The sequence below is a fragment of the Neovison vison genome, chromosome 7 (assembly GCF_020171115.1).
Source record: "Neovison vison isolate M4711 chromosome 7, ASM_NN_V1, whole genome shotgun sequence".
Taxonomy (NCBI): domain Eukaryota; kingdom Metazoa; phylum Chordata; class Mammalia; order Carnivora; family Mustelidae; genus Neogale; species Neogale vison.
The window spans coordinates 136,747,690-136,766,837 of NC_058097.1; the positions used below are offsets into that span (position 1 = coordinate 136,747,690).

At 36.8% G+C, this 19,148-nt stretch overlaps 1 long non-coding RNA gene across 1 annotated transcript in view; it reads right to left on the bottom strand.

Annotated features, from left to right (window-relative positions):
- Positions 1 to 1,074: 1,074 nt before the first annotated feature.
- The window catches only part of LOC122912510, a 202,145-nt gene continuing 184,071 nt past the window's right edge, over positions 1,075 to 19,148 (bottom strand). The window contains exons 3-4 of the long non-coding RNA XR_006385638.1: positions 1,824 to 1,920; positions 1,075 to 1,390 (exon numbers count right to left, since the gene is read on the bottom strand). This is a non-coding gene — a long non-coding RNA (uncharacterized LOC122912510). The remainder of the gene's footprint in view (positions 1,391 to 1,823; positions 1,921 to 19,148) is intronic.

The following is a 19,148-nucleotide window of genomic DNA, read 5'->3' on the forward strand; positions in this document are numbered from 1 at the left end:
CCTCACTTGAGGTGTGCCGAGGTGACAACAGGACTCCTAGTCTCCCTGGTACAGTGGCCATAACAATACATGGTAATGACTGTTTATATGTCAGTCTCTTCCAATAGGCTGGAATCCTCTGAAGACAGGGATGTGCCTAAACACCTGTTTCACACACCAAAACCGTGCAGTGCAGCTGGTGGACCCTAAATAAAAGTGTCTGAAAGAATGCGCAGGCTGGAAAGAACAGACGTTTGGACTCCTTTTTCAGTAGCTCATTGAATGTGAATGTCCTGAGGATGATGAAGGGGGAGAAAAAAAACAGCAAGAGCTTGGATGCCCCACCAAAGATATGCTTTCAAGTAGAGAGGTTGTTTCACCCTTCAGCATTGTTTAATTTCATTCATGAATGAACAAAAGAACTAGGAGCTTCAGATCTTACTTACTCCCATTCCAAAGTATACCTGGTTTTCCATTTGTTCAAATGATTCTTTAATGTGAAACCCTCCGTGCAACTTCCAAACAGTGCCAATTATTTTCTGAACAGCAACGAGTCAATGAGCCAAATTAAGTGTCTTTTCTTATCATACTCTAATTAAAATTCTTCCTAGTAGGTAAAGTTTCTTAGCACAACATTAAAATATTACTCTATAATTCAAGGTCATGTTTGCACTGAACAAATTAGCTTAATTCAAGTATTACATTGATTAGGATATTGAGTATACACCCAAATGTTCCTAGTGCTTGGAATGTCCGTGGAATGGCTGACTAAACTTTGGATACTGGCATTTTAAAAAAAAAAAAGCAACCAAACCTCTGTAGTCTTAAGTTATGGAGTGAACTCCAGAGTATGTCTCTCTCTCTCTCCCTCCATATATATATATATATATATATGTGTGTGTGTGTGTGTGTGTGTGTATATATATATACACACACATCCATCAGCGATTATTTGAAACATGAAGAAGGAAGCACTTCTTAACCAAAAATTGGAGAAAATTCCAGACATTCTAGAGAGTGAGGAGTTGTTTAGCATTTAAAGGGATTCTAAAATACTACAGGAATACAAACTGGTTCACAGACAGTAATTGGAAATGCAATGGATAATCTTCATTAGCCATATATTGTTTGGTATGTCTCCCTTATTTTGCAGTACTTTGTACTTAATACACAGAGTGTTCAGCTTCTTCAGGTCATAAGAAAATAAATGCAAGTCCCACATACCGGTCAGTATTGGTTCAAGAATATTAATGTAATTTATAATTTTTAGGCCAAGCAATCTTTGGGAAAAGAAAAGTCAGAAAATAAATGAGGGTTCATTTGGCTTCATCTTTTAGTGGCGTCACAAGATGTTGACTCTGCTTTCTTGCCTAGGTCTGTCACTCCCTTCAGATCCCTCTAAGATAAACGTCTGCAAAAGAAAGAACAATTCTTGTAAAAAGCCAGCCAGACTTCGCTCTGAGCATACAAGCTCTGCCAGTTATAGCCAGAGGTTTCTTTCTGTGTCATCCTTACTCAACTGAAGGTGTCTGACTGATGCACTGTAGTCCATTATAAGCAAACTGTAAGTACCAAATATTTGGTGTAACTATGCAGGCCTATAAATCAATACAGCATTGTGAGTGTATTCCACTCAGCATTGTTGCTCAGGATATAGTTTACTTTCTCAAAGTTGTCTGTCAAGTCTCCACAGAGAAAGACCCAGTAACTTACAGGTCTACTCAGTCTTTGCCAGCTCTCTACAAGAATGCCAGCTCTCAAAGAGAATGTTTCAATTATTCAATGTCATGTTTTATTTCTTCCAGGCTGAAAGGCACCCTCAAAGCAGAAGAAAGTGAACTCACATGATGGTATACCAGCTCCAAGAGTCTGTAGGACAGCCTGGCCTCCCATTCCATGCAGTTTGCTTGGGCAGAATTGAACCAAGAAATGAAAGATCACCTGTACAGAAGAACACACACATTTTGGTAAAACTTTCAAAATGCTTGTGGGGAAATGCTTGGATATGGGCTATTTTGACAAACTGTAGAATTAAACTTACTGAATCTTACTGAATTCTCTCCCAGTATAAACTTCTCCAGTGTCAGTTGTCCTAAAGCTTACTTGACAAGAAAAGCAATCAAGACAAGAGGATTATGACCTCAAGCAATAGTTTTCATATACAGTTCTACAAGAAATCAGGAGGAAAAAAGTTTAAGTTTGTCCACTTTTAAAATGGACTATAAAAAGAAAATTTTGTTTGGTTTATGTTTTGCATGTATTAGAAAGAGGAAGAAAAAGCATTCAATCAGGGAAATAGAGGCTAGCCCATGTTCTTTCTGAGTCCACTAGGGTGACCTCTGCATATGTTAGCATACAGCCTTAGGTTCCTTGTCTTTGTGGACTCCTGAAACCACAGAGCCGCATCCCTGGGTGGTCTGATACTTCATCACTGTGTTCCTGGTGAGTCTACAAGGTAGGATCTACCTTGGCCCTGGGGTACAAATGATCAGCCATCCCAAATACTGGATGTATATCTGTATGGCTTGCTCTAGAGAACATTCATAAGAAAGTAACATTCTTCTGGAGTACTGAGTGGGAATGTATAACAGTATCCATCTCCTAAGAATAAGAGAAGAAGGAATCTTGATTTAATGCCCCAAATCAGAAAAGCTTAGAAGTATATATTTCAGCATTGTCACAGACTTGAATTTGGTAAGGAGAATTAATGTAAGAGAGAAAAATTCAACACCATGATGAGTAAGCAACACTGAAATTAATCGAAAGAAATGTACAAAACAAAAACATGCATCATACATAACACAATGTTTTGCTAGAAGAATTATTTTATGACATTCATGAAATGGAAACAAAGTAATAAAAATGTTTCCTCAAAATATTTTAAGGCTGCCTCAAATTTTGGTTTTAAATCTGTATTTAGCTCAATTTGCTGATATCTACAAAGCAGTGTGGCTCAATTTGCAGTATCTTAAACCTTTATACTTTGGGCAACTCCTAATATGGATAAGCACTGATCTGGGCCCTTTAGGGTATATATATTGAATAATAATACAAATAAATAATAATAGCCAATGCTTACTGAGAACTGACCATGTGCTAACAGTTTTAAGCACCTGACCCTCACAACAATTCTAGGAGATGGAGACTCGTATCATTTGTGAAAGAGATTCCAAAGTGAAGTAAGTATTGCCAAAAGAATCTTTCAAAATAGGGCCAGGAAGACACTGATGAAGCAGGGTCTGTGCATATCTACTGTTTCAATTTTTAGAAAACTAAGAACTCTTACCTCCACTTTTGTCACTTGCACCTGGACCACTTCCTCCAACACATCTTTCTCCTTTGGACTGGAATAAAGATAACATACTAACTACTAGCTAAACGGCTAGTACTGTATTAGATAGTTAACCTCTGGCAGCACTAACCATAATTTTTTCAAAACAAGTTATGTAACCTTGTGAGTTTTGCCTTTATAAACCTGTACTCCCTGTTTCCAAGTCAGAGCACACTTGATTTCAGCTGACTTTGTAACTCTGTGTCTTCTGGGTTGCAATTCCCAAGACCTTAAAGAAATTTTCTTGATTGCTTTACAGCCTCACGTTGTTCTCAATCAACACAACCTGGCCTAGTTGGAAGGACCCCAAAGTGCCTGACCTCCATCTGCAGCACAGCTGTGATTTGGGTAAGATACCTGCAAGAGCCCACCGTGCCCTGTCATCCCCTCTGTGGCTTTGGGTCTGGTGGTAAGTCCTCTGGATTCCAAATATGACTTGCTTGAATGTGGGTGCCCTCTGTTGGCAGCTTCAATCCTCACTCATTTCTGAGAATTCTGACAGAATTCACTCATTCTGAATGGAGTCCTTGAGTAGTACTCCATTATGGGAAATAATAATTCTCAGTGGACTTCTGATAATCCGCCTCCTGCTGGAGCTCCTATAGGATTTCTCTCTAGGAGTATGTTCCTTCTTGCTAAAAAATTTTTCTCCAGTGGACCCATAGTATCTGGGATGATTTAAAACTTCATTGACCAAAATGGGACACTTTTCATATCACAAATCTAGTTTTTACCTGCATGCATGATTGGAAACCAAACAAAATGATTAGAAAGCTTATTTTCATTGGTATCTGCTTCCAAAAGAATGACTAAAAACCTGGTTTCCCTCCAGGCAGTTAACCCCAAACTTAAAGAAGGTAATCTGGACCTTTCCAAGGGGTTCTCAGACTTAGAAAAATCTGCTTTCCCTAACACCACCTGCTCCACCCGTGCAACCTAGTTTAGCTGAACTCCCCAGTCAATATAAACAATGTAGTGGTTTCTCTGGATCCTCCAGTCATCCAGGTTCCTTTTAAAGTTAGATATCATGAAGGATGCTGAAAGGACTTCAATAGTCACCTATGCTCCTTGGACCAAGGCAGAACTAGAAGCACTTACTAAGGACTTCCCAGTGCCCTTGAAGACTCTATAGGATTTGCTAAGGAATTTATTTATTTGTACCTATTAACCTGGTTATTCTGACCTTTATCAATTTATCCACATGCTTGGAAAGGAGGGTCACGTGAGGGAGTGGATGGAAAAAAGATGGACAAAGCCTTGATGATTTTCCTAAGCAAAAAGCTACAGATGAAGCAGAGCTTTTACACTAGCTAAATTTTACATAGAAGTATTCCTGAGATTTTTTTTTTCCAAAGACTATAGATTGGAGAAAATTTAACTATATATTCAATGGCCAAATGACTTTTATTATTATGACGATGTTAGACTGGGGGAAAAAATACTCTGGTACTGACAAAATTGAACATGAAACTTGTTATTTAACTCTAGCTTTGAGATGACAAAAATAGCTTAAACAGCCTAAGAGTGCTCTCATCTCTAAGAACATAAAGAAATGGGGAAACCATGTTCATATCAGAATCGGGCAATTCCAAGGACAAAAGAGGTATCTTCCACTACTTCTACCCAACACCTTACAGAAAAAAGATCTTATTGGGATTGAGGTGACTTCAGCTCTTAAAGACACAGGAGCAACACTGTCAGTTTTAAACCCCACTAGAGTCTCTTTCCCCCTTCAGAGTACAGAAACACTGTAAGTGGTGGATATCAGAATACACCATGCCAGTTTTGAATTCTTACCTATCACTCCCTTACAAGGTGCTCATGAATTCCTTCTGGTCCCTACAACCCCTATTCACCTGTTGGGCCATGATTTTCTTGAGATTTATGAGGCATTCATCATCAGGGAAATGCAAATCAAAACCACAATGAGATATCACCTCCTAGCTGTCAGAGTGGCTAAATCAACAACACAAGAAACAGTGTTGGCAAGGATGTGGAGGGAAAGGAACTGCTGTGCACTGTTGGTGGGAATGCAAACTGGTGCAAATTAGTAATAAAACTACCCTATGACCCAGGTATTCCACTATAGGGTATTTACCCAAAGAAAACAAAAACACTAATGCAAAAAGATGTTTTCCAGTATTATTTATAATAGCCAAGATAGGGGAATAGCCCAAGTACCCAACCATAGACAGATAAATAAGCAATACATATACACACAATAGAATACTAGCCCTTAAAACAAAATGAGATCTTTCCATTTGCAATGACATGGATGGACCCAGAGGATATAATGCGAAGTGAAATAAGTCAGAGAAAGGCAAATACCATATGATTTCACTCACATGTGGAATTCAAATGAACAAAGAAAAAACAAGACTGACATAGAAACAGACTATCACATACATAGAAGAAAATGATGGTTCCCAGAGGGGAAATGAATGGGCGGATAAATGAAATCAAGGAGATGAAGAGTACATTTGTCTTACTGAACACTGAGAAATCTATAAGTTGTTGAATCATACTGTACACCTGAAACTAATATAATACTGCTAATTATACCTCAGTAAAAAATAACATTTTCTTAGTTTATAAGTCTATTCTTGATAAGAAATTATAAACAAGGTTATTGTTAATATAATACTGTTAATATAATCTGTTTGGGTAACAAAAATTCTGTGTCTTTGTAAAAGCCACATCTTTGATTACTTAAAAATAAAAAAGAGTCTTCTCTATTCAAAAAGTGCCAAGGCTTTTGCAGCTATATCTGTCCTTGAAATATTTTTGTCATTTTATTGAGGTAGACACTTAAGTCACCAAGTGTCACAAAACTTACAATATTTTTGACAAACTCTTCAAAATTAAATTGTAAAGGGAGTCTTTTTTGCTCTGCAAGAATGCTCAACTCCCTTTATGTTGTATTTGCATAGGCATACGTTAAGTATTCCAGAGATTCTATGAAATTCCTAAAATTCTGACCTAAGTTTAATGACAATCTTTTCTCCTTGTAGCAGTATGCCCAATGCTCCTAATTACTTTGATCCACAGCCGATAAAAAGGGACACACTTCAATTTTGCAGAAGCCTCTTCAAATCCATAGAGACTAATCATACTTTGGTAGCATGCTGTAGAAGTAGGAAGACTGTGAATATCAACATCTTTAACCTGGAGACACCGTGCTCTAGAAGACACCTGCACAGAGATTCTCTGCAGCCTCACTGGAAGGGACCAAACCAGGTATTGCCAACCAACCTGTGCACCATTCAGTTAAAATACACTGATTCATGGTTTCAGGTCTGTTATTTTTTAAAAAGGCTCCAACATCCAAGCTGACTACTAAATCACCTGGAGACCTCAAACTGACTGTACTCTGGAGGAAGCAGCAGATGTCATCTGAGTAGATCGCTTTCCTAAGAGTCAAAACCAGGCCATTACGATACCACTTGCATATTTGCCCAAAATGTGATGAAAACTTTTAAGCTGAGATCTTCATTCTACTGTTAATCTCGGTAGGAATTCATATGATCTTTGCTGTCTGACACTCAGTAGCACTTCTTCACCCATGGTAACCAAATCTCAAAAGTTTCTGCATATCTGTTGGTCCCTTCTTTCCTTTATGTTCATCAATGTGTATATATGTATATGTGTTTATACATGTGTATGCACACATATTCCAAGAGGAATACTAACAGACTAATACCTCACAAGTAGAACTAGAAACCACTAAGTTACTCAAACTAGTTGGATTCTTAAAGGGACATATGAGCTGCTAACCTTAAAAGCATTGGTTATCTTAGCAGCAAAAATGGGTTTATTCAAGAATAACCAAAGAATTGCAATTTGGGACAAGCAAGCTAAGGCAAAATCATAGGGCAAATTAAGTTCCATAAACTCAGCAGAGAAATGTTATTTTATGGAGAAGGAGGAAGTGGGGAGGGGTTGTTTTGAATAAAAGTCCTTTGGAGAAAAGCAAGGGTACAGGGTGATAAGAGTTTTTCATTGGCTGAGTTGTAGGGGTAGTTGATTTCCCACAGGAGATGCATTGTACATTGTTCCCCATTGGGGCCTGTAACTGATAATTCTTTCCTGTTGTGCATTCTTCTATTGGGGGCCCGCAGTTGATAATTCCTCCTCTAAATGGCATTGAGTGACATGGTTCCCACTTCTAGTCTCTCAAGTCCACTTTAGTGAGGGTATCCCTTTTTTTTTTTTTTAGTGCAAAATTTTTTTTTCCAATTTATTTATTTTCAGAAAAACAGTATTCATTATTTTTTCACCACACCCAGGGCTCCATGCAATCTGTGCCCTCTATAATACTCATCACCTGGAAGAAATGCCAATTCTTTTTTGTTGTTGACTTAGGAAAGTTGGCACAGGAGTGGGGACCGCTATGCAGAAGCACAATGAAGAAAGAAGTCAAAACGCCCAGCAAAACTGAGGAAGACTCGGGATTTGGAGAGACCAAGTACCAGTGAAGACTTATGGTAAGACATGAGCCTGAAAATCAGATACCCAGGGCCCCTTCCCACCCACAAGCTTAAGTCTTGCTAGCCATTCAGAAGAACACTGGAGAGTCTAAAGAAACTGGGCAACTATGGCTTCACTTGGGCACACTAGAAAAAGCTGAGATAGAGTACTTGACAGAAGCACATCATTAACTCCCTGTCATGTCTTGATCCCAAAGGGTGTACAGCCAGACTGTATCCTCTAGGACAAGATCTCTGGAGGCTGACACTTGGGGACCTCCAACTGTGAAGGCTGGCTCCTATCCAGCCACTGCATTGTAAAGTCCACTTTCCCATGGCTTTGAGGACCTCCCTCTTCAATAGGAACATTTGATATTACCAGTTATGAACATAATATTTTTTAATTGAATATGAAAAATTATTTTTCTCTGACAGATACTACATCACAAAACAAGTTAAAAATATATTTTAAAAAAGCCAAAAACCAAAAGTTAGCCCCTGGAAATAATACCAGAAATAGAAATAAAAGTCTGGGAAGAGAAACTACTATACAAAAGAGAAAAAAGAAAGTGAGTTAAGAAAGTTGATCCAAGATGTTCAGTATTGTGTTAACAGGAGTTCCAGAAAGCAAGGAAAAGTAGAGGAAATTACAAAACAAAACCCACAATTTTCTGCCTTGTCTGCAGCGGAAAGAGCCTCACAAGCACCAGACACAGAGAGAAGCGGTGTCCGTAATTGTCACATCACCATGAAAGCTCAGAGCACCAGAAGGAAGAAGAAGATCCTAAAAAGAGCAAGGAAAAACAATTCACACACATACAAGTAAAAAAGCAAAATCGGAATGGGTATTTAAGATTGTTGAGCAACATCTTCAAAATTCTGAGGAAAATGTTTTCCCACTAGAATTCTCTATCCAGCCAACCCATCAACCCAATAAGTAAGTTCTGAAAAATTTTACCACCCAAGCAGTGTTCTTTTCTCAGGAAGCTATGAAAGACCTGTTCCAACCAAATTCGGAGAAAAAAATCTAGACGAAGGAAAACAGAAAACAGAGAATCCAAGAAACAAGAGCTCTAATGCAAGGTTTTGGTGTGAGGAGACCTGCACAAGTGGAGAGTGTCTCCAGGGAAATAAAGAAATTGATTATTTTGTTAAAGCATTTGGAAAATTTGTGAACAGGCACCCTATAAACCTGTTGAGAAAATTACCAGTAGGTATATAGAAAATTAGTAAAAAATAATAAAAAAATTTTTTTTAAAGTTAAAAGATAGTACCACAAATGTACTATTAGGCTCAGGGATAAACAATATTTATAGAGTCATAATAAACATTGACAATTGATTTAATCCCAAACTGTGAAACATGGGTCATTTTAAAAGACTAGGAAGAGTGGACATAGGATTGGGAGTCTAAATCTCAACCACAACAGGAACACAATAGATAATGTCTTAATTTTAATAAATACAAATCATATGCAAAAGCACATTATTTTAAAATATAGTCATGAATGTGGAAAGGATTTCAGAGCAGCTGCCTCTGGGTATAGAAATAGGAAGTATAGAGGAATGCTTGTTTTATAATCATGTATTTTTTCTAATTTTGTATTATGAATTCATATATGTAAGTATGAAAAATTCATATGTCAAATTCATATATTTATGGAGAGGTTTTTTTTTAATTTACTTTAAATTCGGTCCCATTCCTCTCTTCTTCCCAGGAAAATAGCCCTCACATGTTTTTACTACCATATTTATATGGCTTTACCTCTAATGATGAATGTCGCACTGTTTCTGGGCTTTCCTAGTTTTTAGAAATAGCATCATACTGTACACACCATTTCGCAACTTACTTTTTCATTGTGTACTAAGTTCCCGAAGGTTAACCATGCTAAGGCATACTTTTAGATCATTTTAACTGCTGCATATATTCAACAGAAAGATCACACCATTTATAAGTTTGACCTTCTGTTGATGGACATTTGAATTGTTTCCAGCATTACTTTCAGTAAAGCAATGACCATTCTTGTATGTGTCCTCTGAAAAAATGAGGTGGAATAGCACATCACAGGGTCTGAATATTTTAAATTTTACTAAATAGAACCAAATGAGCTCTTAACAGACCTTTTGTAATGGTCATTATCATAATTGATTTCAATATTTTTGAGAAGGAGGATTCTTTTCAAAGACAGACACACACACACACAAATCATTACCCTCTCTTCATGATAGGGCTATGATATCATAGAATATAAAATTATTGGGAATTTAATATCACTTTTTTATTATGTTCAGTATAGCACATCATTGGTTTCTGATGTAGTGTTCAATGATTCTTAGTTATATATAACACCCAGTGCTCATCACTCCTTAATACCCATCACCCTATTACCGCCTCCCCCTAACTCTCTCCCCTCTGAAACCCTCAGTTTGTTTCCTGGGGTCCACAGTCTCTCATGTTTTGGCTCCCTCGTTGATTTCTTTCCATTCAGTTTTCCCTGCTTTCCCCTATGGTCCTCTACACTATGCCTTATAGTCCATGTATGAGTAAAACCATAAGATAATTGTCTTTCTCTGTTTGATTTACTTTACTTAGCATAATCCCCTCCACTCCCATCCCTGTCGATGCAAATGGTGGGTATCCTTCCTTTCTGAGGGCTGAGTAATATTCCATTGTATTGTTGAACCATATCTTCCTTATCCATTCATCTGTTGAAGGGCATCTCAGCTCCTTCCACGGTTTGGCTATTGTGGACACTCAAAAACAACCCAGTCAGAAAATGGGCAGAAGACCTGCACAGACACTTCTCCAAAGAAGACATACAAATGGCTGATAGACGCCATCAGGGAACTTAAAATCACTTTTAAGTGGACTTTTAAAAAATTTATCACAAGAATATCTACATATTTTGCAGACTGATTGGATGTGTCTATCACAGAGCCTTGGGACACCCTGTCTTGAAACTTTTTCAGCCTCAACTACCATGCCCGAGTACTCTCTGTGTACAGAGCTCCAGAACGCTGTAGCTTAAACCTACTTTAGTCATCCTGTTGGTACACCTTCTGCATGGAGAGCCCCAGGATGACCCCAGCTCCACCCATGTCACCAGACCCCCAGCTTGTGTCACCTGGCACATGTAGTCTACACGGGGGATGACAAAGCATAAGACCATTCTTTAAGAGAAGAGGCTGTTCTAATTTATAGAAACAAACACAGAAAGCCAAGCAAAATGAGGAGACAGAAAATGCTCTAAATGAAAGAACAACAGCAACAAAAGACCTCAGAAAAGAGTACTAAATGAAGCAGAGATAAGCAATGTGCCTGGTAAAGAGTTTAAAGTAATGATCATAAAAATGTTCAGCAGACAGGAGAGACAAAGTAATGGAAGATATTATTAACAAGACTCAATCAGGGTTGAAGAATATAGCTGGAGCAAAAAATACTCTAGACAGAATCAACAGATTAGCAGGTACAGGGATTAGTGATCTGGAAGACAGAGTAATGACAAGCAGCCAAGCTGCACTGTAAAAAGAAAAAAGTAATTTTTAAAAATGAGGATAAGTTAAGGGATCTCTTGGGCAACATCAAGCAAACAAACATTCTCATTAAAAGAATCTCAGAAGGAGAAGAGGCAGGGACAGAGTGATTCCCTAATCTAGGGAAGAAAACAGATATCCTGGTTCAAGAAGCACAGGGAGTTCCAAACAAGATGAACCAAAGGAGGTCCACACTGCAGCACATAATTTTAAAAGCAGCAAGAGAGAAGCAAGTTATACGAAAGGGAAATCCTATAAAGCTATCAGCTGATTTTTTACAGAAACATGATACACCAGAAGGAAGTGGCAGGATAGATTCAAAGAGCTGCTACTAATACTATGACAAACTTAACATTCAGCATTAAAGCAGAGATAGTTTCCCAGACAAACAAAAGCTGAAGGGGCTCATCACCACTAAACAGGACCTCTTTAAGTGGAAAAGAAAAGGCTATAATTAGAAGAAAATTATAAAAGATGTAAAATATGACAACGTATATAAAATGAATAAAGTTTGAACACATTCTGAAAGAACTTGTTAAGTGACCATCAACTTAATACCGACTGCTATTTGGGATGTTATAGATAAACCTCATGGTTACTACAAACCTGCAACAGATACACAAAAAATAAGGAGAAAAAAAAACAAGTGTATTACTAGAGAGGGTTAACAAAAAAAGAGCAAGAGAAGAAAAAAGGAAGAAAAACAACCAGAAAACAGTAAAATGGCTATAAGTACACACCTATCAATAATTACTTTAAATGTTCCAATCAAAAGACATACGGTAGAAGAATGGATTAAAAAAAAAAAAGTTATATGTTGCCTCCAAAAGACTCAATTCAGATGGAAAGACACACAGAGACAAAGTAAAATTATGGAAAAAGTCCATGCAAATTAAAAAAAAAAAAAAACATGGTAGCAATACTTGAACAAAAGACAAAGAAGGGCACAACATAATGATAGATCAATCCAACAAGAGAATATAGCAATTGTAAATATATCTGTACCCAACATAGGAGCATAAATACATGAAATATTAATGGACATAAGGGATAAATTGATGGTAATACAATAATAGTATGGTACTATTTACATCATTGGATAGATCATCCAGGCAAAAAAATCAATAAAGAAACAATATCTTTGAAAGATACATTGGACTTAGCAAATATATATGGAACATTCCATCCAAAAACAATAAAATATGCATTCTTTTCAAGTGTACATGGAACATTCCCCAGGGTAGATGCCATATTATACCACAAATCAAGTCTCATAGATCTAAGATCGAAGTCATATCATCCATCTGTTCTGACCACAAGAGTATAAAACTAGAAACCGATCACAAAAAAGGGCAAACCCCACAAATATGTGGGGTTTAAACAACCAATAGGTCAATAAATCACAGAGGATCAAAAAATACATGGAGACAAAAATGAAAATACAATAGTCTAAAATCATTGGGATGTAGCAAAAGCAAGCAAAATATGCCTACTTCAAGAAAGAAGAAAAATCTCAAACATTCTGAACTTACAATTAAAGGAACTAGAAAAAAAGAAACATAACACAAAAGTGTAGAAGAAGAGAATAAAGATCAGAGTGGAAATAAATAAAATAGAGAATAATTTAAAAGAGCTCATTCTTTGAAAAGATAAACAAAATTGATAAACCTTGAGCCAGACTCACTGAAAGAAAAAAAGAATACCTAGGTTAAAAACGAACTAACAAAAAACAAAAGAGAATAACCATACCACAGAAATATGGAGGATTATAAAAGACTACTATGAGTAATTATATACCAACAAATTGGACAACCTAGAAGAAATGGATAAATTCCTAGGAACATAAACTCTTCTTAAATTGAATTATGAACAGAAAATATTAACAGACCAACCACTAGTAATGAAATTGAATTGATGATCAAAAAACTCCCACCAAGACAATTACCAAATGATCTCTCTGATAAGAGGAATTTGAGAGGCAGGGGGTGTAGATCATGGGGGGAACGGAGGGAAAAAATGAAACAAGACAGGACCTGGGAGGGAGACAAACCATAAGAGACTTAATCTCAGGAAACAAACAGCATTGCTGGGGGGGTGGGGAGTGAGGGATAGGGTGGCTGGGGAGGGTATGTGCTATTGTGACTGCTGTGAATTGCCTAAGGTTGATGATTCACATACCTGTACCCCTCAAGCAAATAATACATTATGTTAATAAAATTTAAAAAAACAAAAACAAAAAACTCCCAACAGCCAACTCCAGGACCAGACGGCTTCACAGGTGAATTCTACCAAACATTTAAATAAGAGATCATACCTATTCTCCACAAGTTATTCCAAAAAAATAGAAGAGGAAGGAAATCTCCCAAATACATTCTACAAGGCCAGCATTATCCTGATGCCAAAACCAGAGAAAGACACTATGAAAAAGAAAAACTATAGGTCAGTACCCCTGATGGAAACAGATGCAGAAATCCTCAACAAAATATTAGCAAATCAAATTTACCAATTAAAGGATTATTCACCATGATCAAGCAGGATTTATTCTGAGGATTTATCTGAGGATGCAAGATCATTCAATATTCACAAGTCAATGAATGTGACAGACCACATTAGCAAAACAAAAAGGATCAAAATTAGTATCATCTCCATCAATGCCAGAAAAGGATTTGAGAAACTCAACATCTGTTCTTGATTAAAAACTCTGAACAAAGTAGGTTTAAAGGGAACATAACATAATAAAGATCATATATGATCCGCTAACATTGTATTCAGTCGTGAAAAACCGCGAGTTTTCCACCGAAATGAGAAAGAGTGATGCCCGCAGTCACCCTTTTTTTTTCAACATAGCCCTGGAAGTCCTACCTACAGCACTCACAAATAAATGGCATCTGAATTGGTAAGAAAGAAGTTAAACTGTCACTATTTGCAGATGACATGATACTACCCATAGAAAATCCTAAAGAGCCCACCCAAAAAAAATAAATAAAAATAAAAATGCTAGCCATAATAAATGAATTCAGCAGAGTATACAAAATTAATACACAGAAATTGGTTGCAGTCTATATACTAATAATGAAGCAGCAGAAAGAGAATTTAAGAAAAATTATCATTTACAACTGTACCAAAAGAATAAAATGCCTAGGAATAGACCTAACTGAATAGGTAAAAGATCATTATAAAATACTAATGAAAGATGCTGAAGATGGCATAAACAAATGGAAAGATATTCCATGCTCATAAAGTAGAAGAATTAATATGGTTAAAATATCCATACTCCCTAAAAGCAATCTACAAATTCACTGCAATACCTATCAAAATACTAATAACATTTCTCACATAACTAGAATAATCCTAAAATGTGTATAGAAGCATGAAAGACCCCTAATTGTTAAACCAATCTTGAGAAACAACAAAGCTTAGAAGTATCACAATCCCAGATTTCAAAATATACTACAAATCTGTAGCAAGCAAAACAGTCTGCTACTAGCACAAAAAAAGACACAGATTGATGTAATACTATAGGGAACCTAAAATAAGCCCATGCTTATATGGTCAGTTAATCTATGACAAAGTAAGCAAGAATATATAATGGGGAAAACACAGTCTCTTTGATAAATGGTACTGAGGAAACTGGATGGCCACATGCAAAAGAATAAAACTGGACCACCTTCTTATACCTACACAAAAATAAACTCAAAATGGATGAAAGACCTGAATGTGAGACCTGAAACCATAAAAGCTGTAGAGGAAAACATAGGCAGTAATTTCTTTCATATTGACTTTAGCCACAATTTTCTAGATATATCCCCATATGTCCCCTTAGGCCAGGGAAACAAAAGCAAAAATAAACTGTTGGGACTTAACCAAAATAAAAAGATTTTCACGGTAAGGAAACTATCAAAAAACCCAAAAAGGCAACCTACCAAATGGGACAAGATGTTTACAAATGATATAAATGGTAAGTGCAACTCAAATATATAATTATATAAATATATATATAATTTGTATTTATATATATGAATATAATTTATATTTATATAAAAATATTGTATTTGTATATTTTATATATAAATACATAAAATATATAATATATAAATATAATGTTTGTATATAAATATAAATTATATTTTATATGAGTATAAATTATATTTTTATATAAATTATATTTTTATATAATTATATAAATATAAATGCAACTCAACACCAAAAACAAGAAATAATATGATTTAAAAATGGGCAGAGGACCTCAATAAACCTTTTTTCCAAAAAACATACAGCTGTCCCAACAGACACATGAAAAGATACTGAACACCATCAATTGTCAAGGAAATGCAAATCAAAATCCACAATGAGCTATCACTGGCCAGAATGGGTAGAATCAGAAAGACAAGAAATATCAAGTGTTGGAGAGAATGTGGAGAAAAAGGAACACTTGTGCACTATCGGTGGGAATACAAACTGGCACAGCCACTATGGAAAACAGTATGGAGTTTCCTCAATATATTAAAAGAATGCCATGCAATCCAGTAATTCTACTGCTGGGTATTTACCCAAAGAAAAAGAAACACTAATTTGAAAAGATACTTGTACCATGTTTATGGCAGCATTACTTACCACAGCTAAGGAGGGTATGGAAGCACCTTAAGTGTCCATCAATAGATGACTCAATAAGGAAATTGTGTATTTACACGCTGGAATGTAACTCAGCCATAAAAAGGAATGAGCTCTTGTCGTTTGTGACACCATGGATGGATCCAGAGGGTGTAACGCTAAGTGAAATAATTTAGAGAAAGAAAAATCACCACTTTGCTTTAAGTTCACTCTAAAAAAAAAAAAATGCATAAAAATAAAGTTATAAATACAGAGAATGGTTGCCAGAGGGGCGAGAATCGGAAGTTGGGCAAAATGGGTGAGGGAGGTGGGAGATACTGGTTTCCAGTTATGAAATGAATAAATCATGAGGAAAAAGGTATACCATAGGAATGTTATATCTGAAACAAATGTAACGACTCTAGGTACGTCACGACCTGTTTATTTAGTGGCCCATTCAAGGACAATATTAGATTCAAAATAAAAGTATCCTGAAAATTGTTTTTAAAAACCTGTTAAAAACAGTTTAAATAAATCTAAAATTTCCAGGAGGAGTCCAAAGGAAGACCACTGTTCACACACAGCAAACAGTTTTAAAATCCACTTCCTCAGCTTTTTCCTCAGTTCCTTCATATCCTGTTACTGCCTTAACTTTCCTGTCCTATCACCTAAACTCCCCTGAACTTGCTCCAAACTCGACCTAAGCTGTTGTTTCTGTGTCCTTGTCTCTCACCAGCTGCCCCTCTGTCTCTCTCCCGATTCACCCTCTAAATGGTCACTTTCCAGGCTGTAGTTCTACCCACTTCCCTGAGTAGAACCACAAAGGCCCAGGGGTCAGCAACCCTCAAATTAGAAGAATTCTTACCTAAGAGGCTGGGTAGGGCAAAGCTGCTTAACTTTGTCAAGCAATGTTAGGGATTTTCTCAAACTCTTCAGTCCCAAGGGTCCCTGACCTATGACAGAAACTACTACCTCATCTTATACCTCCCTTGAAATCTCTGCAGGACCCAGCTTAACCATTTATATGGTGTATTTGGTGACAGTACAGGGCGGCAATAATTTCTGAAACACACCTATTCAATAAATCAAGGTCCTTACCTTGCCTAATTTATTGACTCATGACTCACCTAGATGGGAAAAGAAGGTCATGGACAGCATTGGAGTAAATTCATATTGGTCTAACTGCCAAACAAACAAAAATAGAAAGCATTTCAGTATTTATTTACCCCATAAATTGATCAGTTTTCCATATAACTTTTTTTTAAAATTTTTACAACAGTATCTACTGCCTCACATCTGGCATTTTGTACAATTTATGTGAAAAATACTGGAAACCTCAACAGAATAAAAGTTAAAAGGTTGAGAAGGGATAAAGGAGGAAGAAAGGGGCAGGAATAAAGTATCTCATTTATTTTATTTTATTTTTTTTAAGATTTTATTTTATTTATTTGAGAGAGAGAGACAGTGAGAGAGAGCATGAGCGAGGAGAAGGTCAGAGGGAGAAGCAGACTCCCCATGGAGCTGGGAGCCCGATGTGGGACTCGATCCCGGGACTCCAGGATCACGCCCTGAGCCGGAGGCAGTCGTTTAACCAACTGCGCCACCCAGGCGTCCCAAAGTATCTCATTTATAAGAATTAGAGTGCTGGCACCTCATTGTTTTAGCCCAAACAGAAAAACCATGCTTGTCCCACCATAAAACCCAAGACTGGAGCATTCTAAAACATAAAAGTGAACATTTTCGAGGCCTTCTTATATATTGGAAAATGTCTTCTTGGCTCCTGAGAAGATAACCAATGAAGAAGGAAAATAAGCAGAAGTACACAGAGATAATAAACACACACATACATACATGTATTACCATGTGCCACGAATTGGGAGCAGGGAGAGCAGATCAGTCATGAAGAACACTGAGCCAGATGTAAGAAGTTGTGCCTTAAGACTGGGCTCTCACACTAAATGGTCTGGGTGCAGGTAGCAATTCTGTTCATTTTTCTAAGGGAATTCTGGCTAGGTGATCCCTAAGGTTTTTTGCAACTCCACAATTCAGAATTCCCCTCTGAAGTCAGACTCTTCCATTTATCTTGAATTCTAACAAAAGCTAACACAACAGAAAGAGCATTACATCTGGAGTCAGAAGAAAGAGATTTCTATCCCAGCTATGCCCTCCAGTGTATCATCTTGCACAAGTCATTACCTCCTTCTCTTCTTTTTTCTTTATTATTATTACTTTCACAAAATGTAATATTTTTCTTACCGTGCTGTTGAGAGGTGTAAATAGAATATATACACTAACTGACTAAATACTATGTGAATTTTGGTCATTAATATTTGCCTGGCTCTGTTAACAGGGTTTATTTCTCTGTTGACAGTGAGATAATGATATCTTGAAATTTTCCAAGATAAAGGCTAGTGTATAATATTCCTCATCCCCCCCAAAAACCATTTTCACAGACCCAGTGGCCAAAATTGTGAAATATTCTTTTGATTAATTATTCTATTTTAAAAATCTGAACTAATTTCCATAACAAGATAAGAAAGATCATCAGCAATATCACTTCAAGTAATTAAAAACCTATTATTATAGTTTCATTTTTAATTAAATAGGCAGGGAATAGTGTCTTAGTTTTAGTTGCTAAAGCAAAGTATCACAGATTGGGTGGGTTATCAATAGAAATGTATTTCTCACAGTTCTGAAGGCTGGTAGTCTGAGATCAGGGAGCCAGCATGATCAGGGTGCTACTGAGGAAAGTCCTCTTGAAGGCTGCAGACTGCTGACTTCTCACTGTGTTCCTTTCAAGGCAGAAAAAGAACAAGAGAACTCTCTGGTCTCTTCTTATGAGGGCCCTTATCCCATTCTTTAGGTCCCCACCCTCCTGACCTACTCATCTCCCAAAGGTCCCACCTCTAGTTACTACCATATTGGGACTAGATTTCAACATGTGAATTTGGGGGAGACACCACATTCAGCCTGTAACAAATGACGTTATACTAAGGTGGGAGAGAAATTTTAGCAAATTCAAATATGCTGATGTCATTTGAAAGAGTCTAAGATGAAAATCTTCCATTTCTTAAATTTAGGGATGGAAAACTTCTTTCTAGATGTTGATTTTCCCTTCACCTTCAGAACTTTTGGACTATTTTTCTCTCCAGACTCCTAAATGATTTTGCTCAACCTTCATTATCTGTCTGACCCAGAGTCACCAAGAGATATTTACTCTGGGGGGAAATAAATTAAAAGCCAGCAGTG